Raw genomic sequence first — 6,950 nt, forward strand, 5'->3', positions numbered from 1 at the left:
CTTTTCACACTCTCCTCAGTCACTGTACCCTGTACTGTCGCCCTTTTTGATTTTTGACTATGGCTTCTCTGCCTTACACTTTCCCCCTTACTGCTTTTTGTTTCTGGCCCCACTTTACTTCCCTCCGACTTCCTACATCGGATCCCATCCCCCTGCCACATTAGTTTAAACCCTCCCCAACAGCACAAGCAAACCCCCCCCCCCCTAGGATACCGGTTCCAGTCTGTCAACCATCTCCACCTCGGCCCTGTTGATGCTGACAGGGCTGTGTACAGTATTTTGCTTCCCAAAATCGATGACCAGCTGTTCCCAATGGCAGGATTGGCAACTGGAGAACGGCAAGTTCAATTTAAAAAAAAATGTTATGTACCCAATGCATTCTTTTTTGCTAATTAAGGGGCAATTTAGTGTGACCAATCCACCTACCCTGCACATCTTTGGGTTGTGGGAGCGAAACTCACACAGACACGGGGAGAATGTGCAAACTCCACAAGGACCCGGGCTGGGATCAAACCCGGATCCTCGGCGGCGTGAGGCAGCAGTGCTAACCACTGTGCTGCCCTAGAGAACAGCAAGTTCAAATAATTGGCAACAGAACCAAAAAGGGAAATGAGGATTTTTTTTTTTAAACGCACCCAGTGGGTATTTGGAACGTGTTGCTTGAGAGGAAGCAGATTAATTATAATGTGTGAAAGGGAATTGGATTAATATTGGAAAAGGAGAAATTTGCAGTGAAATCAGCCTAATGGAATCAAATATTTTTAGGAAAGAGGGAAAATAATAAACCCTTGCCTTATTTTCCTTCCATAAATCAATCAGTACTCCCCAGAAAGACAGCTAATCTCTCAAATCCAATTATCTTTGTAAATATACAAACCAGTTAAACTCCGTCACGTCATATTGTGGCCACAGTGTGTTTGATCTAGACACAGCATTGGGCAAAGTAATCAAGGTTACTGCAACAGCATCTCTTTCTCCTGTGACCTCTGGAATACAAATATTTAATAAACTTACGAAGGAGAAAGGGGCATTTGGATACGTTGAATGGTGAGATATTCCATCTTCTATCCAGCCATATGTTGAAGGTGAGAGAGTGGAACAAGCTGAGAACATCCTGTACGTTGACCGCTGCCTCTCTCAACTGTTGCCACTGTTGCGAAGATTCAACTCCCGACCAGCGCACAAACTCAGCCTTCCACAAACTACAGCACCAAGTGTTTGACAAGAAAGAGTTTCTCAAGCCAACAAAAGTCCCAGTGTCCAGAGCAGCGGTCACCTCCACACTGCTGTCCAGAGCAGCGGTCACCTCCACACTGCTGTCCAGAGCAGCAGCCACCTCCACACTGCTGTCCAGAGCAGCAGCCACCTCCACACTGCTGTCCAGAGCAGCGGTCACCTCCACACTGCTGTCCAGAGCAGCGGTCACCTCCACACTGCTGTCCAGAGCAGCGGTCACCCCCACACTGCTGTCCAGAGCAGCGGCCACCCCCACACTGCTGTCCAGAGCAGCGGTCACCCCCACACTGCTGTCCAGAGCAGCGGTCATCGCCACACTGCTGTCCAGAGCAGCGGCCACATCCACACTGCTGTCCAGAGCAGCGGTCACCTCCACACTGCTGTCCAGAGCAGCGGTCACCCCCACACTGCTGTCCAGAGCAGCGGTCATCGCCACACTGCTGTCCAGAGCAGCGGTCACCCCCACACTGCTGTCCAGAGCAGCGGTCACCTCCACACTGCTGTCCAGAGCAGCGGCCACCTCCACACTGCTGTCCAGAGCAGCAGCCACCTCCACACTGCTGTCCAGAGCAGCGGTCACCTCCACACTGCTGTCCAGAGCAGCGGTCACCTCCACACTGCTGTCCAGAGCAGCGGTCACCCCCACACTGCTGTCCAGAGCAGCGGCCACCCCCACACTGCTGTCCAGAGCAGCGGTCACCTCCACACTGCTGTCCAGAGCAGCGGTCATCGCCACACTGCTGTCCAGAGCAGCGGCCACATCCACACTGCTGTCCAGAGCAGCGGTCACCTCCACACTGTTGTCCAGAGCAGCGGTCACCCCCACACTGCTGTCCAGAGCAGCGGTCATCGCCACACTGCTGTCCAGAGCAGCGGCCACATCCACACTGCTGTCCAGAGCAGCGGTCACCTCCACACTGCTGTCCAGAGCAGCGGTCACCTCCACACTGCTGTCCAGAGCAGCGGTCACCCCCACACTGCTGTCCAGAGCAGCGGTCACCCCCACACTGCTGTCCAGAGCAGCGGTCACCTCCACACTGCTGTCCAGAGCAGCGGCCACCTCCACACTGCTGTCCAGAGCAGCGGCCACCTCCACACTGCTGTCCAGAGCAGCGGTCACCCCCACACTGCTGTCCAGAGCAGCGGCCACCTCCACACTGCTGTCCAGAGCAGCGGTCACCTCCACACTGCTGTCCAGAGCAGCGGCCACCTCCACACTGCTGTCCAGAGCAGCGGTCACCCCCACACTGCTGTCCAGAGCAGCGGCCACCTCCACACTGCTGTCCAGAGCAGCGGTCACCTCCACACTGCTGTCCAGAGCAGCGGTCACCCCCACACTGCTGTCCAGAGCAGCGGCCACCTCCACACTGCTGTCCAGAGCAGCGGCCACCTCCACACTGCTGTCCAGAGCAGCGGCCACCTCCACACTGCTATCCAGAGCAGCGGTCACCCCCACACTGCTGTCCTGTAGTGAGACATGGCAGGTGTCACATAGAGACGCAAAAGTGTTTCAGAAATTCCATCTGTATTGATTCTGCCGCATCCTCCAGATCCTGCGGCCAAACAAATGCTAGTGTCCTTTTTCAGACGGGCCACACGAGCATTCTGACGAAACCTCTGCACAGAATCAAGCTCAATGGACTGGACACTGTGTCATATGGGCCGAAAAACATCCCCCCCCACCTCACCCTGCCCCAACCAGGTCCTGTTCTCTTAATTCTGAAATGGCCAACGTTACAGGGAAGACAAAATGCTTCAAAGTCACTCTGTGAAGGGCGACAATATTCACTCTAATGACTGGAAGGAGCTTGCTACCAACTGTTCAACATGGCGACAACTTGTCCATCAAACTGCATCACATTTTGACGTCACAATGTCTGAATGATGAGGCAGAGCGACGACAGAGAAGTAAACCCTCCATTCCAGGTCACACCTCCTCAAGGGACATCCTGCCCCATGTGCTGACAGATCTGTGGCTCATGAATCTGCCCGTTCAGTCACATGAAAACCTGTGGCAGAAACCCACGGCCCTGAGTGCACACCATCCTCGAACCCAGGGACAGCCAATGGCGGTTATGATGTCACGATCAAGAAGGTAAGAGCCGCGAGGTTTTGCTGCAGCTTTATAAAACTCTAGTTAGACCACACTTGGAATATTGTGCCCAGTTCTGGTCGCCTCATTATATGAAGGATGTGGATGCTTTGGAGAGGGTACAGAGGAGATTTACCAGGATGCTGCCTGGACTGGAGGACATGTCTTATGAAGAAAGGTTGAGGGGGCTAGGGCTTTTCTCACTGGAGTGAAGAAGGCAGAGAGGTGACTTGATAGAGGTGTACAAGGTGATGAGAGGTATGGATAGAGTGGATAGCCAGAGACTTTTCCCCAGGGTGGAAATGGCTGTCACGAGGGGACATAATTTTAAGGTGATTGGAGGAAGGTATAGGGGAGATGTCAGAGGTAGGTTCTTTACGCAGAGAGTGGTGGGTGTGTGGAATGCACTGTCAGCGGAGGTGGTGGAGTCAGAGTCATTCGGGACATTTAAGCGACTCTTGGACAGGCACATGGACAGCAGTAAATTGAAGGGGTGGAGGTTAGGTTGATCTTGGATGAGGATAAGTGGTCGGCACAACATGGTGGGCCGAAGGGCCTGTACTGTTCTACGTTCTATGCTCTAAGGTTTATGTTGGGAGCACAAGGCCATTTGTCTGAAGGGCCTGTTTATCTGTGCTGTGGAATTCGGTGTAAAGATCAGCAATGTCGTGGAAACATCATCAGCTCCAAGCTCCACACACCGTCCTGACTTGAAGATACATTGCCATTCCTTCGCTGTCCCTGAGTCAAAGTCCTGAAACTCCCCAGCCCCAAGGTGTGGGAGCATCACCGGTACAATGGCAGCAGCGGATCGAGAAGGCAGCTCCCCAGCACCTGCTCAATGCAATTGGTGATGGACAACAAATGGCTCAGGTTCCAGGAGCAAATCAGAAGAATTGTACCCTTCAATGTGCCTGTCCTGATTTGTGTGATGCCTGTTGCCCAGAACAAGACTAGCTGCTGTCCACCAGTTTGCCTGAAGCTCTGAGTGACTGCTTAACATCACTGGATATCACTGATCATGGAAATCACATCCAGATGTGTTTATTTTTATTCATTTGCGAGGATGTGGGTTCGGCCCATCCCTAATTACCCCTTCAGAAGGTGGTGGTGTGCTGCTTTCTTGAACCGCTGCAATCCTTGGGTGTAGGTACGCCCATAGTGCTGTTAGGGAAGGATTTTGACCCAGCGACAGTGAAGGAATGCTGGTACAATTCCAAGTCAGGACGATGAGTGATTTGGGCGGGAATTTTAATTACAACATTTTAATTTGGATGGACAATCTGGTTATTGGTGTGTACTCTGCACCCGGGAGCCATTAAGCAAACTTCAGTATCACCCCATTCAGAATTGTCCAAATTATCCAGATTCACCATTAGATAATCCATTCAGTGAAAAATGTTCCTTTCCTTTCCTGCTGTTCACTTCCTTGTTTCTAACCGTGTCCCTCTGAGATCTGTCTCCTCATCAGCACTGAACCAGTTGCCTGGATCAATTTCACTAAACAGCATCAATTAGACGGTAATTAATGAATATTAATCACCGAGGTTATTGTCCCTCACTGGTCTTTCCAGGAGTTTTCGCTGACGGGTAATGATTGGTTGGGAACATCTCTTGGTGATATGTATAAAAGCAAATGATTGAAAGTGTCTTCAGCGACATAAAGACAGTCACAGATAGGCAATCACTGACACACAGTCACAGATACAGTCACTGACAGGCAGTCACAGACACACAGTCACAGACAGGCAGACACAGACACACAGTCACAGATACAGTCACTGACAGGCAGTCACAGACAGGCACTCACAGACAGGCACTCACAGACAGGCAGTCACAGACAGGCAGTCACAGACACAGTCACTGACAGGCAGTCACAGACACAGTCACTGACAGGCAGTCACTGACAGGCAGTCACAGACACACACTCACTGACAGGCAGTCACAGACACACAGTCACAGACAGGCAGTCACAGACAGGCAGTCACTGACAGGCAGTCACTGACAGGCAGTCACTGACAGGCAGTCACAGACAGGCAGTCACTGACAGGCAGTCACTGACAGGCAGTCACAGACAGGCAGTCACTGACAGACAGTCACTGACAGGCAGTCACTGACAGGCAGTCACAGACACACACTCACTGACAGGCAGTCACTGACAGGCAGTCACAGACAGAAAGTCACCGACAGGCAGTCATAGACAGACAGCTAATGACTGACAGCCACAGACAGGCAGTCACAGACAGTCACAGGCAGATAGACAGTCATTCACACATTCACAGTCACACAGACTCACAGTCACAGACAGACAGGCAGCCACACACAGGCAGGTCAGGTGAGGCAGTTGTTATTCAGCTTTCCATCAACAATATAAAATATAGATTTCTAATATTTTGCTCTCTGAGAAAGTAAGGAGCATCCGTTCAGTATTTATATTAATTTAATTTGAATATTAAAAAAACACAGATTCAACCCAGCGAGTCCAATTTCAAATGTAATGAAAGAATTTCTAGAAAGGTTATATCCATTTTTAAACTTCCATGTCCAATTTACAAATGAAACAATAGAATTGGGACAGTTTTAAATCTTTAGAAAGCGTTCAGTTAATTTGTTTGGAAGGACGGGGGTCACAATTAAAAAGCTAGAGGTCCCTGAATGCAACAGAATAAAATTATTGCAGGACGATCTGTCCCACCCCAATACCCCGTCTGGGCTCAGTCTGGGAATGTCCCACCCCAATACCCCGTCTGGGCTCAGTCTGGGAATGTCCCACCCCAATACCCCGTCTGGGCTCAGTCTGGGAATGTCCCACCCCAATACCCCGTCTGGGCTCAGTCTGGGAATGTCCCACCCCAATACCCCGTCTGGACTCAGTCTGGGAATGTCCCACCCCGTCTGGGCTCAGTCTGGGAATGTCCCACCCTGTCTGGGCTCAGTCTGGGAATGTCCCACCCCAATACCCCGTCTGGGCTCAGTCTGGGAATGTCCCACCCCGTCTGGGCTCAGTCTGGGAATGTCCCACCCTGTCTGGGCTCAGTCTGGGAATGTCCCACCCTGTCTGGGCTCAGTCTGGGAATGTCCCACCCCAATACCCTGTCTGGGCTCAGTCTGGGAATGTCCCACCCCAATACCCTGTCTGGGCTCAGTCTGGGAATGTCCCACCCCAATACCTCGTCTGGACTCAGTCTGGGAATGTCCACCCGTCTGGGCTCAGTCTGGGAATGTCCCACCCCAATACCCTGTCTGGACTCAGTCTGGGAATGTCCCACCCCGTCTGGGCTCAGTTTGGGAATGTCCCACCCCAATACCCTGTCTGGGCTCAGTCTGGGAATGTCCCACCCCGTCTGGGCTCAGTTTGGGAATGTCCCACCCCAATACCCTGTCTGGGCTCAGTCTGGAAATGTCCACCCGTCTGGGCTCAGTCTGGGAATGTCCACCCATCTGGGCTCAGTCTGGGAATGTCCCACCCCAATACCCTGTCTGGGCTCAGTCTCGGAATGTCCCACCCCAATACCCTGCCTGGGCTCAGTCTGGGAATGTCCCACCCGGTTAATGTAGATAGGGCCCTTGCCGCCCGGTTAATGTAGATAGAGTCCCTGCCGCCCGGTTAATGTAGATAGGG

The sequence above is a fragment of the Scyliorhinus torazame genome, chromosome 30 (assembly GCF_047496885.1).
Source record: "Scyliorhinus torazame isolate Kashiwa2021f chromosome 30, sScyTor2.1, whole genome shotgun sequence".
Lineage (NCBI taxonomy): Eukaryota > Metazoa > Chordata > Chondrichthyes > Carcharhiniformes > Scyliorhinidae > Scyliorhinus > Scyliorhinus torazame.